Raw genomic sequence first — 23923 nt, 5'->3', positions numbered from 1 at the left:
ATAGGCTACTACATAAAAAGGAAATAGTGAAATAATGAGAGCCATCCATCATCTATCATTTTTCTAGTCTTTCACTTCTAGTCCTTACTTAGAATAATTGTAGGATAGACAAGGTTGACCAATGGAGACACCATTTGTTACTTCTTTCATCTAATGATCTGACTTCACTGGGTGTCCTCTTCAGTCTCTTGTTTTGAGGTTGACATTGAGTGTGGTGTGGATAGAGACTCTTTGTAATAATATGGGTTTGGGGCATCATCTCAATAAGTAAGATGTAAATGGAGCAACTCAACCCCCTTTCTGCATTTCAGTTCTGCTATTGTGGTCCTCCAATGCCTTCTACTCTCCATCAGGTCTTCTCTTTAAGGTCATTGGATCAGATTTGGGGAGAGAGGTCCTCTAAGGTAGGTTTATCAGTGTTTGACCTTTGTTATGATTGTTGTGGTGTATTATCATTTGATTTTTCATTTGTGAATGATAGTAAATCAAACTACTTACAACCCTGTCCCTCAGTTGTTACCTCACAAAGCAGAAACAGGTAAGGGTGACTCATTTCTGTGTGGCAGGATTCAGGGCTTCAAACAACAGGTCTTTTTCACCAGCTCTAAACTTTGCATTCTGTTACTGGTTTCATTTTCAAGTAAAAATGATCACCAGCTCAAGACTTACTTCACATTTAGAGTAATGATCCCAAATCAAATAGACTTTTATTTCAATAAAATTTATGAGGATGACTGTTCTAATTTAATTGTATGCCCATCTATACTCCAGTATCCATATTCATGTACATGGGTTATTCTGATCAGTTAGCTTTTGGTATATACCCAAATTTATGTAGACCAGGAGAGCTCATCACAAATTAAAACAAAATAAACACCACAAAAAAGGCATTGCAATGTCCTATGAAAATGTTGAACATTTTGGTTTTCAAAATAAAAATAGGGATTTTGTACAAAATTTGAAATTGTTTAGAATATAACTAGGATCTTTTACTGAGAAACACTGGGAATGTTTTTTAAGAGTTTCTTTTGTGTGGATATGTGTGTGTGTATTTTAATTAATTGGGCTCAAATTTCATGAGTGATTTCATAGCCTATTCTTCATTTACTGTTATGATAGTTGTGTTACTAAAACACTTTTATAAAAAGTTAATGACTGTATATATGTATATATATAATATTTTTAAATGGATAGAATATCAGTTGTAACCATTCCTCTATTTTTGTTTAAATTGATTTTTTAAATTATTTTTAAAATATTGGGTTATTTCTGAATGATTAGTTTTTCAGATAAATTCCTAAAGTTACATTTTTGCATTAAGGACTAATGTTTATATAATTCTTAATCTGTATTGACAAATTTATTTTTCAAATTGTCCTATTTTTAAATGTTCTCTTGGGCTTTCTTTTCATCTCATTCCATTCTCCAATAGCAAACTAATATACTCTCATGGTTTTAATTACTGTCTGTAGTCAAATGGTTGGCAAATCTGCATATCTAAACTGATAATCATCTCCTGAGTTCCTGACATCCAAATCCAACCTCATATTGACATCTCCACAGGACTTTAAATTCCACATGACAAAACCTACCCCTTGTCATATCCCCATCCTAAAGTATGTGCTCCATTGAATGTGTTTGTTCATTTTCTTTCTTTCCATTTCTGGAGTCCTTTTTTCAATGCCTGTAATAGATGCAATCAGCATTTCCACAGAGGTGGCTGAAATGCTAGGCCAAGTTTTCCCATTAACAGTTCTTTGCCTATTTTCTAAATTCTAACTTAAATTTATGTCCATAATACAAATGGGTGCTATACATTTCCCTTTTTAATAATCCTGGTCATCAAAATGAAGAAACAGTGTATGAAGTTTTCCCTGTTGGTTTAAAAGAATTATATATAAGTAAAATCTTAGTTTTGAAGAGTTTAGGAAGTGAAATTATAAGAATCAAAATATAAAATAAAAAAGCACTGTTTTCTTAATTCACATACCTTATTTTGTTTTAAAAAAGATCTCCTGCTCCCCCCAAAAAATTTTTATTAAATTTAATTATAATGCTGGAGCAGATCAAAGCAAAAAAAGCTAACAAAGGAGTTGAATTCCTATATAGATGCATTCTTGGAATACTCATGAATATAATATGTTTCCTGATAAATACTATGGTAATAGCAGAGCACTTAATCTATTATTAATCTAGAAAGCCACACCTTCATATAAAATCTTTTGTTGTTGTTATTTAGTGTTATTATATTTTTTAAATTTGATATCTTTTTAGAATGGAGGCATCTCATGTTCTCCATTCTTTCTTAATGGTGACTTTAAAAAGGAACAGCCATAGTGTTTCTCGTGATCATTAGCACTGATGTAGGCTGAAGTATTTTTATGATACTGGATTTGCAAAGAAGCATTCATTCATTTACCAGATAATAATGACAAACCCCAAACATTTTAAGAAATGTCAAACAGCCTCAGTTTCTTAATTAACTTTTTAAAATGATAGTGGACTCTGTTATTGCTCATATTCCCATACTTTTCGTGGCTCAATTGAATAGGAGAATTCAGGAGCTTGATTAAGTTTTTGAAATACAGCTGCTTGTTAGTCTGTCAGCAAGAGTAGAGAGATTCTGGGCTGCTCAATTTCTAATCTTTTTATGCAAGCAATGAAAGAGAAGACAGTCTGTTTATCTGAAATCTCAGCCCTCTTCCTTGTATTTATTTCATATTTATAGAAGTCTATTTCCTATCAAATATAGGGCTGCATGAGTAATTAAATCATTTCCTCTGAGTAATCAGAGACCTGTAGCAAATTGATGGCAAATAATGCAGGGAATTCTCAGTGTAAGATGAAATAAATAAAAATTATATATATAATACACACACATACACACACACACACCTTGGATAATTTATCTAAATGCTATTATATTCATGGCAGTCTTCAGATTTGGAGTATCTTTGTAAAGGTATTTGGCAGAGTATGATCAGTAAAGAAAAGGGAGGTATTTAGTGACATTGCATTTCAATCCATTACTTCCTTAAGGAAAGGCATATTTGGACTTAGTCTTTAATTGTTACATGAAACTTTATATAATTGGGCCATTGAAAGCTGGGATCTGAATTATACTTGAGAAATTGCATAATTGAGTGAATAAATACATGTTATTATTGGTAAAATCATTAACTTTGATCTCTCTTAAGAATGTACTATGACTGGGGCGCCTGGGTGGCTCAGTGGTTAGGGCCGCTGCCTTCGGCTCAGGTCATGATCCCAGCGTCCTGGGATCGAGCCCCGCGTCGGGCTCTCTGCTCAGCAGGGAGCCTGCTTCCTCCCTTCTCTCTCTGCCTGCCTCTCTGCCTACTTGTGATCTGTCTGTCAAATAAATAAATAAAATCTTTAAAAAAAAAAAAAAAAAAGAATGTACTATGACTAAGTCTTGTGAATAAAAATAGGTGTTTTTTTTTTTTTTCATTATCCCATCTTTGAACACTTCTGAATCAGCAGTTCTGGGAGTTACCACAGAGTAACTACAAGAGACTGCATGATATGATGTCAAGTTAAAGACCATCTTAAGTAAAGGTATATGCATTCTAATACTCATTGATGCCAATGTCACTGTCCTTTTAGAATTTCTATACCTAGCCTTATGGGAGACAATGGTCCTTACTGGATAATGCAGAACACATGGTCCAAGTTTGATAAATCCAGCCTGAGCACATTTTACCATATGGTACTGCACATGTGAAACTTTATTCAGACTTTGGGCATCTTGTTTTAATTTATGACCTACAAAAACTATTTAAAGTACATACTTAATATATGACTGTTGTGATAAGTAATATAGCAGCTGATGTTTGCTTTGTAGAAGAATCTAAGTTTTGGGAGAGAACCATTTGGAACTAAAAGTCAACATGATGAGGCTGTCAATACTCACTGGTGCTGGAATCATAAACAATGTAGAATAAATCTCTTCAGAGTTTCTCTGAAGTTTCTCCGAAGTTTCTCATAGCCAATTAGAAAGCAGTCCTAGGGAAAAACTGTTCAATATTAGCAGGACCCACACACATTAGACATACAACATTGAACTGAATTTGAGTAGTTCTTGTGATAGATACTTTGCATCATTTTTCTTTGGTAAGTTGGAAGAATGTAACTTTTTTTTATGTTGACAGGGAGATTCTGCATGTAAGGCAATTTCTCCTGGCCCTGAGATGACCAGTGATGGGCTCTCAGAAGCAAAGCATACATATACCCTATTGCTGAAGTTTCCATGTCATTGAGATTCACAAAAACGTTAGATAAATGTATTGAAATAGCTGATGATGGACCCAGACTATTCCTGTGTTTTCCCTAAAACCTACCTGTGCTTTTGCAAACAGTCACTTTTATTTTATTTATTTTTATTAACATATAATGTATTATTTGCTTCAGGGGTACAGGTCTGTGAATCATCAGTCTTACACAATTCACAGCACCCACCAAGGCACATACTCTCCCCAATGTCCATAACCCAGCCCCCCCATTCCACCCCCTACACTGCAGCAACCCTTGGTTTGTTTCCTGAGATTAAGAGTCTCTTATGTTTGTCTTCCTCCTAATCCCATCTGTTTCATTTTTTTCCCTCCCCACCTTCCACACCCCCCAGCCCTACCTTTCAAATTCCTCACATCAAAGAGATCATATGATAATTGCCTTTCTCTGATTGACTTATTTCGCTTATCATGATACCCCCTAGTTCCATCCACATTGTTGCAGATGGCAAGATTTCAATTTTTTTGATGGCTGCATAGTACCTAGATGTCTATCAACAGATGAATGGATAAAGAAGATGTGAAATATATATATGGAATGTATACACAATGGAATACTATGCAAACAGTCACTTTTAAACATTTCCTCAAATGTATGTGTGACATTTATTTCTTGGCAGGGCCCTCTTTGATACACAGTAATAAGATACCTGGTGGCTATTCTTAATATCAGACTTGCAAATAGTATGTACTCCTGTCTACCCCAAATTTAGCCTACCTGGAGTATAATATAGGATTCATGGAAAATAATCTGATATTCTCTATGCAACAATTTTTTTTAGAAAACTCCATGTAATATTTTTTTTTAAAAAAAGATAAAATCAAGAATAATTCTTTCTAGGGTTTGGATGACTCAGTGTTTCCTCACTGTTCCCAAAGTTTGTCAAATTCTGTTATTAGACTTTTCATGTTTATGAAGCTGTATTCAATGAATTAAATGATGTTTGGTAAGAAGTAGCCTCACTAAAAAGACTGCAATTTCCAAGTGAAAATTTGTTTTGATTTTTAGCCAATTGACTTTGCAAATGCATAAAATACTTGGCCATTATCAGATTTCACTAAAATTTGAACTCTGCCAAAACATACATTTGGTCTAAACCTGTATTATTTCCTTCTTAAAAGTTAGAGTTAAATGAAAATTTTCACATCTATTTTATCTTTATATTACTCATCTCTTTAAAAAGTGTTTTTTTTATTTCTTTTTGCACATTGCTTTTAATTAATTAATGTCATTGTGTTTTTATGAAAATAGTTATAAAGTACTTTATATTAAGTCTTTGAAGCCAGGTGTATTTGTTTCTCTTCATTTTATTAAAGGTGAAAATTCAACAGAAAAAGTTAATTAATTTGGCCTATTATTACCATCATCAGTGTCACCTCTCTGAACATCAGTGTCTCTGTAATGTTTCCTAACTTTTCAACCAGTTTACCCTCCTGAACCACTCTCTCCATGCCTGACCTTACATTCAATCCTCATTCTTATATCTGTTTTAATGTTTCTGTGTGCTACTTTAAGGCATGATGCTCTGAGATGGCTGTTTGGACATAGCCCTGAATCTTTCATTTGTCTGAGAAAGGAATATGTATTCAAACAAGCTTTAATTGATTAACTATTATGAGCTGCACTACACATTTTAGCAGCATCACAGCTAGCTCATTCATGCCTTTTTACAGGTCAGAGAAGGCCTCTCTTTTCTTCCAGTGTTTATAGCTCTTCAGTAGGGCACATACATTGGGTTTCAGCCACCAGTGACCATCTTGCATGAGTGTCTTTGAGCAGTGTACACAATACAGTCATAGATGGTCAGTGCTACACTGAGGATAAAACAGATAAATTCAATCAAAAATCAAAAACAGAGCCAGTGTTTTGTTTTTGATGAATTTATAACTGAATTGGGAAGATAAGAATGTACGAAAAAACTGTAATATTAAAAATATGTGCTATGGAAACCCATCATATAAAGCTAATAACATTTAACAAATTTCTACAACTCTTATGTAACAAAGAATTACAAACCTAGGGCCTAAACTGCTGTGTTTTTGAAAAGTCCAAGACCACCCAATGTATTTTTCCTGGACTTGCTTATTCTCCGAGGACATCTTTTAATGATTACTGAGAACAGTGAATAATCTTAGCACCCCCCTTATGTGCAGGTAACACATAAACCTCTGCTCACTGCCAGAGAGCACATACACTCCCACTTCAGATAGATCCTCATATCAACAACAAATAAACCTGTCTGTTTTTCTCACCTATATTCTGGTAGTTGCACTCTGAGAACCTGAATATAATACTGCTTTGTAGTAAGGAGTAAGGTTTTCACAGAGAAGATGTACTCTAAGTAATGCAGGATTTCAGGGAGAGATTTCTTCCTAATGAGAATGAATATAGTGACAGGACAGTATGCTGTGGGAAAAAACACCATGCCCAAATGCTCTAAACTGCAAAAACACAAAAGGATGCCTATATTCAGCAAGGAGCTCTGACTTGCTGTAACCCAGAGTCTATATATGAGAAGTCATGGAAAAAGAAGGTGAAAAAGATATATAAGTAAACAAGCACACAGGCAAAAAATATAGGTCTTGTTCCTAAAAGGCAGTTAAGTACCAGAAGTCTGTAAAGGGACTGATTGATATAATCAGATTGGTTTTTAGAGGATAAGTTGGGTGGTTGTATAGAGCAGGGAAGTGTGGCAAGACTAATAACAGTGAGAACATACTGGAAGTAGTATAGGTCAGTGGTTCTACCTGGGGTGATTTTGTCCCCCAGGAACGTTTGTTAGTGACTGGAGACTGTTGGAGGGGAAGTGTGCTACTGGTGTCTGGAGGTCAAGGCTGCTGCTGAACCCTGCAAAGCAAAAAAGAGCCTCCAACAACAAAGACTTAACCTGACCAAAATGTCTGTGGTGCCTAGATTAAGAAAACCTGTTTTAAATAAGGGTGGTAATGTGTAGTATCACACTGAGGGTTTAATTTGTGTTTTCTATAATGACTAAAAATGTTGACATTTCTTCCTTTCCTGAACTAATACTGTTGATCATCTTCTCAACTTTTCAATGCATTGAAGTCTCTGTTAATATAATTTGTATGTTTGGGAGGAACTAAGATGGTGGAGTAATAGGGGGACCCTAGGCTTGCCTCATCCCTCAAACGTAGCTAGATAAATATCAAATCATTCTGAATACCCAAGAAATCAAAATGATAGTTGACAGAAAAAACAACAACAACAATAATTACACACACACACACACACACACACACACACACCCTACACAACTAAAAGGAGAGGAGAGACCACATTGTGGAAGGTAGGAGATGCAGAGATATGGTTTGGGCAAAAAATGGATCTCAAGTGCTGTAGAATTTGGGGAGCCTTGGTCATAGAGAGAGGGAGAGAGTGAGAGAGAGGAGCACACAGGGAACTGCGCAAGGAAAACACTTCCCCAAAACCATTGACTGGGGAAACAAGGGGGCTGATTTTCACGAGTTTTTATAACCAGCAGGCCTCAAAGACTAGAGTTTTGTTTTGTTTTATTTTAAGATTCTATTTATTTATTTATTAGAGAGAGAGAGCACACACAAGTAAGGGGAGCAGCAGGCAGAGGGACAGGGAGAAGCAGACTCCTTGCTGAGCAGGGAGCCCGATGCGGGGCTCGAACCCAGGGGCCTGGGATCATAACCTGAGCTGAAGGCAGCCACTTAACCAACTGAGCCACCCAGGCGCCCCATCAAAGACTAGAGTTTTAGAGGTCCATGGTGTGGCTAGTGTGGAGTCCTGAGGGCAATTCAGTGTGCCTATGAAGAAGGAGGCAGATAGGCTGGGGGCAGATGGTGTAATCTGAGGATCCCCTGGGATGCACTGGGAGAGATGGTTCCTCCCTCTTGGAGTGCATCTGGGAGAGGTGGCATTGCCTCTCTGGGGACAAAGGAGCCAGTGGGTGCTATTACCTTCCCCTGTCCCTCAGCATAGGCACAGAGACACCTGTGAACAGTGTTTTACTTGGACATCAGTTTTGTTGTGCTTTATTCCAAATTCCCCACTGCTGCACTTTAGTGCATCTGGCCTTCTGAAACAAAGCTGCATCAGTCGCCATGTGGTGAGACTCTCCCAGAGGACCAGTGTGGGTTCACAACATAACCAGGTCCCTAAAGTTTTAAAACTCAGCCAGCCTACCCAGGATAGAACACAGGTGTATTGCAGTGCCAGGTGGGCAGACAGCCCAAACACAGATGGGTGAAGGCAGGGATCTGAGGGACATCTGAAACACATGAGGAGAGATTGTTCACTCTTCGGGGAGGGCTTCTCGGGCAGGTGCAGACTCCTCTCTCCAGGGCCCAGGGAGGAGGCCGGCGCCATTTCTATCCCCCGCCCACTCCCCAAACTCAGCATACACTAACTGCAGTATCAGCACATTGCCAACAGTGGTGGCCTAACCTGCTTATACCAGGCCTGCCCCACTGCACTGTGTAGGTGCTGCTTTTCTCAGGCAAGTGGGCATGACAGCCAGAGCAGCAGACCCCTCCCCTAGAAGACCAGAATAAACCTCCCTGCATGCACCACATCTACTGACCTTAGAGTTCTACGAAGCTTTAGTTCTATTGGAAGTGGCATCAGGTCTCTTTTAACAAGCAGACAAGATCACACTTAGTTAAAACTTACCACATTCTGGCCAAGGTCCAAACACTCCCCACTGTCATGAGGAGAAACTCTGCAGAGGACTGACCTGAGGGAAATAGCTGCCAAAACACAGCAGCAGAGTGCACACAGCACACACCAGAGACATTTCCTGTAGCACAAGGCCCTAGACAATATATGACCTCTTCTTAATAAAACCATTACTCTCAGGGGCAGGAAACATAACAGGCTCTTCTAACACACAAAAGACAGACCTAGATGGCATGCCAATATGGAGGAATTAATCCCAAACGAAAGAACAAGAAAATGTCATGGCAAGGGATCTAATCAGAACAGATATAATTAATATGTCTAATGTAGAATTTAAAGCAACAATCATAAGGATACCTACTGGGCTTGAGGAAAGCATAGACGACACCAGGGTGTCCCTTACCACAAAGATAAAAGACCTAAATATTAGGTTAAAATGAAAAATGCAGTAACCAAATTGAAAACTGGCTGAATATAATGACCACAAGGATGGTAGAAGCAGAGGAATGAGTAAGTGATATTATATATAAAATTATGGGAAACAATTAAGTGCAAAGAAGAGGGAAAGAAAAATATTAGATCATGAATGTAGACTTAGGGAACTCAGTGACTCCATAAAGCACAGTAACATTTGTGTCATAGGAACCTCAGAAAGAAGAGAGAGAAAAAGGGAGAGAAGGTTTATTTGAGGAAATTATAGCTGAAAATTTATATAATCTGGAAAAGGGAACAAACATCCAAATGCAGGAGGCACAGAGAACTTCCATTAAGGTCAACAAAAGCAGGCCAATACCAGAACATATTGTAGTTAATTTGCAAAACAGAGAGATAAAGGAAAAAATCCCAAAAGCAGCAAGATAAAAGAAGTTGCTAACTTACAAGAAATAATAAGAGTAGCAGAAGATCACTACAGAGAAATTTGGCAGGCCAGGAGAGAATGGCATGATATGTTCAACATGCTAAATGGGAAAAATATGCAGCCGAGAACGGTCTATCCAGCAAAGCTGTCGTTCAGAATAGAAAGAAAGATAGTTTCCCGGATAAACAAAAACTAAAGGAATTTGTAACCACTAAATCAGCCTTGTAAGAAATATTAAAGGAGACTCTTTGAGTGGAAAAGAAAGACCAAAGCAACAAAAACTAGAAAGGAACAGAGAATCTCCAAAAATTATGATGTAACAAGAAAGAAAATGGCATTAAATTCATACTTGTCAATAATTAATCTGAAAGTAAATGAACTACATGGTCCAATCAAAAGACATAGGGTGTCAGAATGGATAAAAAAATAAGACCTATCTGCTTCCTACAGAAATCTCATTTTATTTTTTTTTAAAGATTTTATTTATTTATTTGACAGACAGAGATCACAAGTAGGCAGAGAGGCAGGCAGAGAGAGAAAGGAGGAAGTAAGCTCCCCGCTGAGCAGGAGCCTGATGCGGGGCTCGATCCCAGGACCCTGGGATCATGACCTGAGCCGAAGGCAGAGGCTTTAACCCACTGAACCACCCAGGCACCCCCAGAAATCTCATTTTAGACCGAAAGACACCTGCAGATTGAAAGCAAGAGGATGGAGAACCATTTATCATGCTAATGGACATCAAAAGAAAGCTAGAGTAGCCATACTTATATCAGACAAACTGAATATTTAACCAGAGACTGTAACAAGAGATGGAGAAGGGCACTATATCATGATAAATGGGTCTATCCAACAAGAAGATCTAACAATTATAAATATTTCTGCCCCAACTCGGGAGCACCAAAGTATATAAAATAATTAATAACAGACATAAAGGAACTTACTGATAAGAATACAATAATAATAGGGAACTTTAACACCCCACTTACACCAGTGGATGGATCATCTAAGCAGAAAATCTACAAGAAAACTGGCTTTAAATGGCACACTGGATCAGATGAACTTAACATATATTCAAAACATTTCACCCTAAAGCAGCAGAGTACACAATTCTTTTCAAGTGTACATGGGACACTGTCCAGAATAGGTCACATAGTAGGTAACAAATCAGGCCTCAATGGTACAAAAATACTGAGATCATATCATGCATATTTTTTGGCCACAACACTATGAATCTTGAACTCAACCACAAGAAAAACTTGGAAAGACTACAGATACATGGAGGTTAAAAAACATCCCACTAAAGAATGAATGGTCAAGCAGGAGATTAAAGAAGAAATTTTAAAAATACATGGAAAAGAATGATAATGAAAACACAACAATCCAAAACATTTAGGATACAGCAAAAGTAGTCTTAAGAGGGAAGTATATAGCAATATATACCTACCTCAAGAAGCAAGAAAAATCTCAAATATATGTTCTAACCTTAACCCTAAAGGAGCTGGAATAGGAAAAACAAGTCTAAAGCCAGCCAAAGAAGAGAAATAATAAAGATTAGAACAGAAGTAAATGATATAGAAACAAACAAACAAAAACAGTAGAATGGATCAGTGAAATCAGAAGCTCGTGCTTTGAAAGAATTAATAACCTCCAAGCCAGACTTATCAAAAAGGAAAGGGGAAGGACCCAAATAAATAAAATCACAAATGAGAGAGGAGGATCACAACCAACACTTCCAAAAAAAAAAAATTATGAGACTATTATGAAAAATTAATGCCAACAAATTGTACAATGTAGAAGAAATGGATAAATCTCTAGAAACAGATGAACCACCAAAATTGAAACAGGAAGAAATAGAAAACTTGAACAGACTGAAAACTAGCAAAGAAATTGAATCAGTAATCAAAACTCTCCCAACAAACAAAAGTCCAGGGCCAGATGGTTTCCCAGCAGAATTCTGCCAAACATTTAAAGAAGAGTTAACCTTTTCTTCTCAAACTAGTCCAAAAAATAGAAATGGAAAGGAAACTGCAAATTCATTCTATGAGGCCAAGATTACCTTGATTTCAAAACCAGACAAAGACACCACTAAAAAAGATAATTATAGACCAGTATCCCTGATGAACATGGATGCAAAAATTATCAACAGAATACTAGTAAATCAAATACAGCAGTACATTAAAAGAATCATTCACCATGATCAAGCAGGAATTATTCCTGGGCTGCCATTGTGGTTCAATATTCACAAATCAATCCATGTGATACACCAAATTAATAAAAGAAAGGAAACTGAATAGATGCAGAAGAAGTATTTGACAAACTGTAGCATCCATTCTTGATAAAAACCCTCAACAAAGTAGGGAACATACCTCATATCATAGTAGGGAACATACCTCACTATCATAAAGGCCATATATGAAAGACCCACAGCTAATATCATCCTCAATGGGGAAAACCTGAGAGCTTTCCCTCTACAGTCAAGAACAGGACAAGGATGCCCACTCTCACCATTGTTATTTAAAATAGCACTGGAAGTCCTACCTCAGCAATCAGGCAACACAAAGAAATAAAAGGCATCAAAATCAGCAAGAAGTCAAACTTCCACTATTTGCAGACTACATGATACTCTACATAGAGAAACCCAAAAGTCTCCACCAAAAAATTGATAGAACTGATACACAAATTCAGTAAATTGCAGGATACAACATCAACATAGAGAAATCTGTTGCATTTCTATACACCAATAATAAGCAGTAGAAAAAGATATCAAAAAATCGATCCCATTTAAAATTGTACCCAAACTGTAAGATATCTAGGAATAAACTTAACCAAAGACGTAAAGATCTGTATTCTGAAAACTATAGAACATTTATGAAAGAAATTGAAAATGACACAAAGAAATAGAAAAAACATCCCATGCTCATGGAATAGAAAAACAAATATTGCTAAATGACTATACTACCCAAAGCAATCTACACATTTAATGCAGTCCCTTTCAAAATGCCAACAGCATTTTTCACAGCATTAGAACAATCCTAAAATGTGTATGTAACCACAAAATACCTTGAATACCAAAAGCAATCTTGAAAAAGAAAATCAAAGCTGGAGGCATCACAATTCCAGACTTCAAGTTATATTACAAAGCTGTAATGATCAAGAAAGTATGGTCCAAGTACAAAAACAGAATAGAAAACTCAGAAATGGACCAATAACTATATGGTCAACTAACCTTTGACAAAGCAGGAAAGAATATCCAATAGGAAAATGTATCTTCAAATAATGGTGTCTGGAAAACTAGACAGCCACATGCAGAAGAATAAAATTGGACTACTTTCTTATATCATATGCAAAAATAAATTTAAAGTCAATGAAAGACCTAAATGTGAGACAAGAAACCGTCAGTATCCCAGATGAGAACAAAAGTGGCAACCTCTATGACATTGATTGTGGCAGCTTCTTACTAGATATGTCTTCTGAAACGAGAAACAAAAGCAAAAGTGAACTATTGGGACTTCATCAAGATAAAATCTTCTGCACAGTGAAGGAAACAATCAATAAAACTAAAAAGCAAGGGACCCTATGGAATGGGAGAAAATATTTGCAAATGACATTTGATGAAAGGTTAGTGTCAAAAATATATAAAGAACTTATCAATCTCAACACCTAAAAAACAAGTAGTCCAGTCAAGGAATGGGCAGAAGACATGCATAGGCATTCTTCCAAAGATGACATACAGATGGCTAACAGGCACATGAAAAGATGCTCAACATCACTCATCATCAGGGAAATACAAATCCAAACTACAATGAGATATCATTTCACACCTGTTAGAATGGCTAAAATAAACAATACAGGAAACAACAAATATTGGTGAAGATGCAGAGAAAGGGAAACACTCTTACACTGTTGGTGGGAATGCAAACTGGTACAGCCACTCTGGAAAACAGCGTGGAGGTTCCTCAAAAAGTTAAAATTTGAACTACCATATGACCCTGCAATTGTAGTACTAGATACTTACCTAAAGGATACAAAAATACTGATTCAAGGGGACACATGCACTCTGATGTTTATAGCAACATTATCAACAATAGCCAAGTTTGGAAAGACCCCAAATTTCCAGACTGATGAATGGATAAAGAAAATGTGGTGTGTACACACACACACACACACACACACACACACACACACAGGAATATTACTCAGCCATAAAAAAGAATGAAAACTTGCCATTTGCAAGAACATGGATGGAGCTAAAGTGTATTATGCTAAGTGAAATAAGTGAAGCAGAGGAATACAAATACTGTATAATTTCACTCATATGTGGAATTTAAGAAACAGAACAGATGAATATAGGGGAAGAAAAAGAGGCAAACCATAAAATAAACTCATAACTATAGAGAACAAACTAATGGTTGTTGGAGGGGAGGTGGGTGAAGGGATGAGTTAAATGGGTGATGGGTAATAAGGAGGACACTCATTGTCATGAGCATTGGGTGTTAAAATCAAGTGATGAATCACTAAATTCCACTCCTGAAACTAAAACTACACTATATGGTAACCAATTGGAATTTAAATAAAAACTTGAAACAAACAGACAAAAATGTACACTAAAATAATTGGGGTTATTTTTGATTTTTGCACTTTGAAGAAATCATTAAATTTTTATGTTTTACATTTAAATCACTGGTATGTTTTGAATTAATGTTTCTAATGGCTCAAGGAATGGATCAGAGTTGTTTTTTGTTTTATTTTTTGATACAGATACCTAATTGTTCCAGCAAAATTTGCTGAAAAGACTATGTAGAAACCTTTGCTATCTTTGATTGAGATTATTCCCTGCATATTTTCAGATCACAATGCTTTGAAACTGGAACTCAATCACAAGAAGAAGTTTGGAAGAAATTTAAACACTTGGAAACTAAAGACCATCCTGCTCAAGAATGTTTGGGTCAACCAGGAAATCAAAGAAGAACTTAAACAATTTATGGAAGCCAAAGAAAATGAAAACATATTGGTCCAAAACCTACGGGATATGGCAAAGGTGGTCCTAAGGGGGAAATACACAGCCATCCAAGCCTCACTCAAAAAAAATTGAAAAGTCTCAAATACACGAACTGTCCTTATAAAAGAACTGGAGAATCAACAACAAATTAAGTGTGACCCATGCATGAGAAGGGAAATAATTAAGATTAGAGCAGAGATCAATGAATTAGAAACCAGAAGTATAGTATAATACATTAATGAAACTAGAAGCTGTTTTCTTTGAAAGAATTAATAATGTCAATAAACTACTGGCCAGACTTATCCAAAAGAAAATAGAAAGGACCCAAACTAATAAAATTATGAATAAAAGGGGAGAGATCATGACTAACACCAAGGAAGTGAAACAATCATCAGAAATTATTATCAACAGCTATATGCCAATAAGTTAAGAAACCTAGTAGAAATGGATGCATTCCTGGAAACCTATAAACTTCCAAGACTGAAACAGGAAGAAACTGACAACCTGAATAGACCAATAACTAGTAATGAGATCGAAGCAATGATCAAAATCCTCCCAAAAAACAAGAGTTCAGAACCTGATGTATTCCCTGGGAAATTCTACCAAACATTCAAAGAAGAAATAATAATTATTTTCCTGAAGCTGTTTCAAAAAATAGAAACAGAAGGAAAACTTCCAGATCCTTTCTATGAGACCAGCATTTCCTTGATCCCCAAACCAGGCAAAGACCCCATCAAAAAGGAGAATTTCAGACCAATATCCCTGATGAATATGGATGCCAAGACTCTCAACAAGATCCTAGCTAATAGGATCTAGCAGTATATTAGAAGGATTATCCAGGGGTGCCTGGGTGGTTCAGTCATTAACTCTTTGCCTTCGGCTCAGGTCATGGTCCCAGGGTCCTGGGATCAAGCCCCGCATCAGGCTCCCTGCTCCGCGGGAAGTCTGCTTCTCCCTCTCCCACTCCCCCTGATTGTGTTCCCTCTCTCACTGTGTCTCTCTCTGTCAAATAAATACATAAAAATAAAAAAAACTTTTTAAAAAGGATTATCCACCACAACCAGGTGGGATTTATCCCTGGGATGCAAGGGTGGTTCAACATTCACAAATCAATCTATGTAATAGAACTATTTAATAAGAGAGAAGAACCACATGGTCCTCTAAATTGATGCAGAAAAAGCATTTGACAAAATACAGTATCCTTTCCTGGTCAAAACTCTATAAAGAGTATAGGGATAAAGGGAACATTTCTCAATTTTATAAAATCCATCTATGAAAAAACCCACAGCGAATATCATTCTCAGTGGGGAAAAGATGAAAGCCTCTCCCTTAAGATCAGGAACATGACAAGGATGCCCACTCTTGCACTGTTATTCAACATAATACTAGAAGTCCTAGCCTCAAAAATCACACAACAAAAAGAAATAAAAGGTATTCAAATTGGCAAAGAAGTCAAGCTCTCTCTCTTCAGAGATGACATGATACTTTATGTGGAAAACCCAAAAGACTCCATCCCTAAATTACTGGAACTCATACAGCAATTCAGTAATATGACAGGATACAACATCAACGAACAGAAATCGGTTGCTTTCTTATACACTAACAATGATACTGTAGAAAGAGAAATTAAAGAATTGGTTCCATTTACAATAGCACCAAAAACCATAAAATACCTTGGAATAAACCTAACCGAAGAGGTAAAAGATCTATACTCTAGGAACTACAGAACATTCATGAAAGAAATTGGAGAAGACACAAAAGATGGAAGAACATTCCATGCTCATGGATCACAAGAATAAACATTGTTAAAATGTCTGTGCTGCCAGAGCAATCTATACTTTCAATGCCATCCTAATCAAAATACCATTGGCATTTTTTAAAGTGCTGGAACAAATAATCCTAAAATTTGTATGGAACCAGAAAAGACCCTGAATTGCCAAGGAAATGTTGAGAAGGAAAAACAAAGCTGGGGGCATCATATTGCCTGATTTCAAGTTATATTACAAAGCTGTGATTACCAAGACAGCATGGTACTGGCACAAAAACAGACACATAGACCAATGGAACAGAGTAGAGAATCCAGATATGGACCCTGAACTCTATGGTCAAATAATCTTCAACAAAGCAGGAAAAAATATCCAATGGAAAAAAGACGTTCTCTTCAATAAATGGTGCTGGAAAAATTGGACAGCTATATGCATAAAAATGTGCAGAAGAATGAAACTTGAGCATTTGCTTACACCATACACAAAGATAAACTCTAAATGGATGAAAGACCTCAACGTGAGACAGGAATCCATCAAAATCCTAGAGGAGAACATAGGCAGTAACTTCTTTGACATTGACCACAGCAACTTCTTTCAAGACAAGTCTCCAAAGGCAAAGGAAACAAAATTGAAAATGGATTTATGGGACTTTATCAAGATAAAAAGCTTCTGCACAGCAAAGGAAACAGTCAACAAGACAAAGAGGCAACCCACAGAATGGGAGAAGATATTTGCAAATGACACTACAGACAAAGGGCTTATATCCAAGATCTATAAAGAACTTCTCAAACTCAACACCCAAAAACAATTGAGAAATGGGCCAGACATGAACAGACACTTCTCCAGTGAAGACACACAAATGACTAACAGACACATGAAAAAATGTTCATAATCATTAGCCATCAGGGAAATTCAAATCAAAACTACAACGAGACACCACCTTACACCAGTTAGAATGGCAAAAATTGACAAGGCAAGAAACAACAAATGTTGGAGAGGATGTGGAAAAAGGGGAACTTCTTAAACTGTTGATGGGAATGCAAGTTAGTGTAGCCACTTTGGAAAACAGTGTGGAGGTTCCTCAAAAAATTAAAAATAGAGCTACCCTATGACCCTGCAATTGCACTACTGGGTATTTACCCCAGAGATACAGATGAAGTGAAAAGAAGGGACATAAGTATCCCAATGTTCATAGCAGCAACATCCACAATAGCCAAACTGTGGAAAGAGAAGAGATGACCTTCAAAAGACAAATGGAGAAAGATGTGGTCCATATATGCAATGGAATATTACTCAGCCTTTTGCATCAACATGGATGGGACTGGTGGAGATTATGCTAAGTGAAATAAGTCAAGCAGAGAAAGTCAATTATCATATGGTTTCAGTTACTTGTAGAATATAAAGAATAGCAGGGAGGACATTAGGAGAAGGAAGGGAAAAATGAAGGGGAGGGGAACTGGAGGGGGAGATGAACCATGAGAGACAATGGACTCTGAGAAACAAACTGAGGGTTTTAGAGAGGAGGGAGGTGGGGGGTTGTGTTAGTCTGGTGATGGGTATTAAGGAGGGCACGTATTGCATGGAACCCTGGGTGTTATACAAAAACAGTGAATCTTGGAACACTACATCAAAAACTAATGATATACTATATGGCGACTAACATAATAAAAAGGAAGAATTAAAAATAAATCAATAAAATATAGTAAAAAAATCTGATGTTTTGAATGGGAATTGCATTGTTCTATAGATTGATATGATGAATTGATCAATAAGATAAATTGTCACCTAAAGTGTTGAATTTTCTGATCTGTGACCATAGTATAATTTTCCATTTATTTATGTTTTTAGAAATTCTCCCAACAAGTTTTGTCAATTTTAGTACATAGGTCTTGTCATGTTTGGTCATATTTCTTTCCAAATATTTCATACATTTTGGTGTTATAATTGAAATTTTTTACAATATCCATTTCTAATTGTTCTTGGGTATTCTGCTGAAGTACAAATTATTTTTGTCTATTGACCATATATCCTCCCACCCTGGTTAACTTAGTTATTATATCTAGAAGGTTTTTTAGAGATTCTTTATGCTTTTGTACATAGGCAATCATGTTGTCTTCAAATAATGACACATTTAGGGCATGCCTGGGAGGCTCAGTCAGTTAAGCATCTGCCTTTGGCTCAGGTCATGATCCCAGGGTCCTGGAACTGAGTTCTGCTTTGGGCTCCTTGCTCAATAGGGAACCTGCCTCTACCTCTGGCTGCTACTTCTCCTGCTTGTGGGCTCTCTCACTCTCTCTGACAGATAAATAAAATCTTAAGAAAAAAAGACAAATTTAGTTCTTCCTTTCTAGCTTGAATGCTTTTATTTCTCCCCCCTTTGCACTGGACTGAATGCATACGTTATTATTTGGTTTGCAAAATTAGACAGTTTTCCTTGTATATTTCTGTTACTATTATCTCATTTATTTGCATTGTGGTCAGATAGTATATTTTGTATAATGTGGATCCTTTTATATTTATTGAGATTTGTTTTGTAGCTCACAATATGGGTGGAATCATTAAATGTTTTATGTGCACTTTAAGCTACCCAAACTTACCAATTTTCTATGTGTCCTATCAATTTTTATGAAAGGGGGGTCATATGTATCTGTAATTGTGGATTTTTCTCTTTCTCCTTGCAGTTCAATCAGCTTTTGATTCAGAAATTTTGAAACTGTTTAGTATATAAACAGAAGTTTATTATGTCCCCTTGGAGAATTGACCTCTTGTTATGAATTGACCTAGTTTATTCCTAGTAATGTTTTTTTCTAAATCTTCATTTTCTGATATTAGTCACTCCAGCTTTATTTTAGTTAATAGAATATGTGTTTTTCCATGCTTTTATTTATAACATATTTGTGTTTTTATATTTAAAGGAGTTTTATATGCAATATATAACTTGGTCTTTCTTTTAAAATGTAAAGTTGACAGTCTGACTTTTAATGGGAGTATTTTGGTCATTTATATTTACTGTTATTAATGACATGGTTGAAATTAAATCTCTCATCTGGGTACTGGTTTTCTGTATATTCTTTGTTTACTTTCTTTTAATTCCTATTTTTTATATAATTTGATATTTTCATGGTTCTATTTCATCTCCTTTGCCAGCTTATTAGATATTACTTTTTATTGTTACATTAGTATTTGCCTTGGAATTTGTAGTATACTTGCTTCATTTTTACACTATCTTCATGTGATGTTATATTGCTTCACATAGATTGTAAGAAACTTAGGACCGTATAGTTTCATTTCTGCCGCCTTGACTTCTGTACTGTTTTTTGTCATGTATTTTACTTCTGTATAAGTTATATATATATTAAAAAGCATTTTTAGGGGCACCTGGGTGGCTCAGTGGGTTAAAGCCTCTGCCTTCGGCTCAGGTCATGATCCCAGGGTCCTGGGATCGAGCCCCACATCGGGCTCTCTGGTCAGCGGGGAGCCTGCTTCCTCCTCTCTCTCTCTCTCTCTCTGCCTGCTTCACTGCCTACTTGTGATCTCTGTCTGTCAAATAAATAATAAAAAATAAAATCTTTAAAAAAATTAAAAAAAAAGCATTTTTATTTTTTCTTTAATAGTTAACAATCATTTATTATGATTTAAGTATAATATGAAAAATAATCTCAGTTTTAGAGATGGTTGCCATTCTGACGTTCCTGATTTCTATCTGATACATTTTCCTTCTGTCTGAAGGGTTTTTTTAAAAATATGTTGGATTGCAGGTCTACTGGTGGTGAGATCTAGAAAAACTTATTTTTCTTTTGTTTTTCAAGATAACGTGACTGTTAGAGAATCCCAGGTTAAAAATACTGTAAAAATGGTGTTTCTCTGAAGTTTCACTTGCTATGCTTACAATGAAAAAAATCTGTTGCCAACTTAATCTTTGTTGCTTCTTATGTTATATGTCTTTTTCTTAGAGCTGCTTTTAATATTTTTATTCCTTACTTTTTAAAATTAGTTTGATTAATTGATATCATAGTGTAGTTCTCTTCTGTTTCCCATGCTAGGGGTTCCTTGAGCATCTTGATTCTGTAGATTTATAACTTTCATCAAATTTAGAAAATCTTTGGCCTTTGTTTCTTTAAGTATTTTTGTTCTTTTCTGTATTCATTCCTTTCCCTCAGGAACTCTAATTGCATATACATTTGACTATATTGAGTTGTCCAAATCTCTGTCCATTAGTTTTTTCTGAAATTTTTTCTTTCTATATTTTATTTTGATTTGTTTCTGTTGCTGCATGTTTAAGTTCAACATTGTTTTTTCTTCTATAATGTCTTATTTATCCATCCTGTTTAATGTCTTATCCTGTTTAATGTCTTTTTATTGCAAACACTTTAATTTTTATCTCTAGATGTTTGAATCTTTTTGATCTCACATGTTTCTACTTCTATATCCCATAGAATAGCTTTTTGAACATATGTAATACAATTATAATAACTAATTTATTGTCTTTACTATTAATTCTATGACCTATATCATTTCAAGGTATAATTCAATTTTTTTAATTCAAATTTTTTGTTTTTGGTAATTTTTTTGTTATTTTTTCTGGTAATTTTTTTTAAAAGATTTTATTTACTTAGTGTATAAGAAAGCCACTGATTTCTGTACATTGACTTTGTATCCTGCCACGTTACTGAATTGCTGCTGAGCAGGGGGTGGAGTCTTTTGGGTTTTCCATATAAAGAATCATGTCATCTGTGAAGGGAGAGAGTTTGACTTCTTCATTGCCATTTTGGATACCTTTTATTTCTCTTTGTTGTCTGATTGCTGTTGCTAGGACTTCTAATACTATGTTGAACAAGAGTGGTGAGAGTGGGCATCATTGTCGTGTTCCTGATCTCAATGGGAAGGCTGCAAGCTTTTTCCCATTGAGGATGATATTTGCTCTGGGTTTTTCATAGATAGATTTTATGAAGTTGAGGAATGTTCCCTCTATCCCTATACTTTGAAGCGTTTTAATCAGGAACGTATTCTGGATTTTGTCAAATGCTTTTTCTGTATCAATTGAGAGGACCATGTGGTTCTTCTCTCTTCTTTTATTGATTTGTTCTATCACATTGATTGATTTGTGAATGTTGAACCATCCTTGTAACCCAGGGACGAATCCCACCTGGTCATGGTGGATAATCTTTTTAATGTGCTGTTGGATCCTGTTTGCTAGGATCTTGTTGAGAATCTTAGAATCCATATTCATCAGTGATATTGGTCTGAAATTCTCCTTTTTAGTAGGGTCTTTGCCAAACCTGGGGATCAGGGTAATGCCGGCTTCATAAAAAGAGTCTGGAAGTTTTCCTTTTGCTTCAATTTTTTGAAACAGCTTCAGGAGAATAGGTGTTATTTCTTCTTTGAAAGTTTGGTAGAATTCCCCAGGGAATCCATCAGGTCCTGGGCTCTTGTTTTTGGGAGGTTTTTGATCACTGCTTCAATCTCGTTACTAGATATCAGTCTATTCAGGGTGTCAGTTTCTTCCTGGTTCAATTTTGGGAGTTTATAGTTTTCCAGGAATGCATCCATTTCATCTAGGTTGCTTAGCTTTTGGGCATATAACTGTTGATAATAACTTCTGATGATTGTTTCTACTTCCTTAGTGTTAGTTGTGATCTCTCCCTTTTCATTCATAATTTTATTAATTTGGGCTATCTCTCTTTTCTTTTGGATTAGTGTGGCCAATGGTTTATCGATCTTACTGATTCTTTCAAAAAACCAGCTTCTAGTTTCATTGATACATTCTACTGTATCTCTGGTTTCTACCTCATTGATCTCTATAGCACCAAGAACCATAAGATACCTGGGAATAAACCTAACCAAAGAGGTAAAGGATCTGTACTCGAGGAACTACAGAACACTCATGAAAGAAATTGAAGAAGACACAAAAAGATGGAAGACCATTCCATGCTCTTGGATCGGAAGAATAAACATTGTCAAAATGTCTGTACTGCCTAGAGCAATCTATACTTTTAATGCCATTCCATTCCACCGGTATTTTTCGAAAAGCTGGAGCAAATGATCCTAAAATTTGTATGGAATCAGAAGAGACCCCGAATCGCTAAGGAAATGTTGAAAAACAAAAGTAAAATTGGCGGCATCACATTACCTGATTTCAAGCTTTACTACAAAGCTGTGATCACCAAGACAGTATGGTACTGGCATAAAAACAGACACACAGACCAGTGGAACAGAGTAGAGAGCCCAGATATGGACCCTCAACTCTATGGTCAAATAATCTTCGACAAAACAGGAAAAAATATACAGTGGATAAAAGACAGTCTCTTCAATAAATGGTGCTGGGAAAACTGGACAGCTATATGTAGAAGAATGAAACTCGACCATTCTCTTACACCGTACACAAAGATAAACTCTAAATGGATGAAAGACCTCAATGTGAGACAGGAACCCATCAGAATCCTAGAGGAGAACATAGGCAGTAATCTCTTCGATATGAGCCACAGCAACTTCTTTCAAGATATGTCTCCAAAGACAAAGGAAACAAAAGTGAAAATGAACTTTTGGGACTTCATCAAGATCAAAAGCTTCTGCACAGCAAAGGAAACAGTCAACAAAACAAAGAGGCAACCGATGGAATGGGAAAAGATATTTGCAAATGACAGTACAGACAAAAGGTTGATATCCAGGATCTATAAAGAACTCCTCAAACTCAACGCACAAAAAACAGACAATCATATAAAAAAATGGGCTGAAGATATGAACAGACACTTCTCCAATGAAGACATACAAATGGCTATCAGACACATGAAAAAATGTTCATCATCACTAGCAATCAGGGAGATTCAAATTAAAACCACATTGAGATACCACCTTACACCAGTTAGAATGGCCAAGATTAGCAAGACAGGAAACAACATGTGTTGGAGAGGATGTGGAGAAAGGGGAACCCTCTTACACTGTTGGTGGGAATGCAAGTTGGTGCAGCCACTTTGGAGAACAGTGTGGAGATTCCTCAAGAAATTAAAAATAGAGCTTCCCTATGACCCTGCAATTGCACTACTGGGTATTTACCCCAAAGATACAGATGTAGTGAAAAGAAGGGCCATCTGTACCCCAATGTTTATAGCAGCAATGGCCACAGTTGCCAAACTGTGGAAAGAACCAAGATGCCCTTCAACGGATGAATGGATAAGGAAGATGTGGTCCATATACACTATGGAGTATTATGCATCCATCAGAAAGGATGAATACCCAACTTTTATAGCAACATGGACGGGACTGGAAGAGATTATGCTGAGTGAAATAAGTCAAGCAGAGAGAGTCAATTATCATATGGTTTCACTT

Source organism: Martes martes, assembly GCF_963455335.1.
Source record: "Martes martes genome assembly, chromosome: 4".
Taxonomy (NCBI): domain Eukaryota; kingdom Metazoa; phylum Chordata; class Mammalia; order Carnivora; family Mustelidae; genus Martes; species Martes martes.
Note: the sequence above shows the minus strand (reverse complement) of the source record.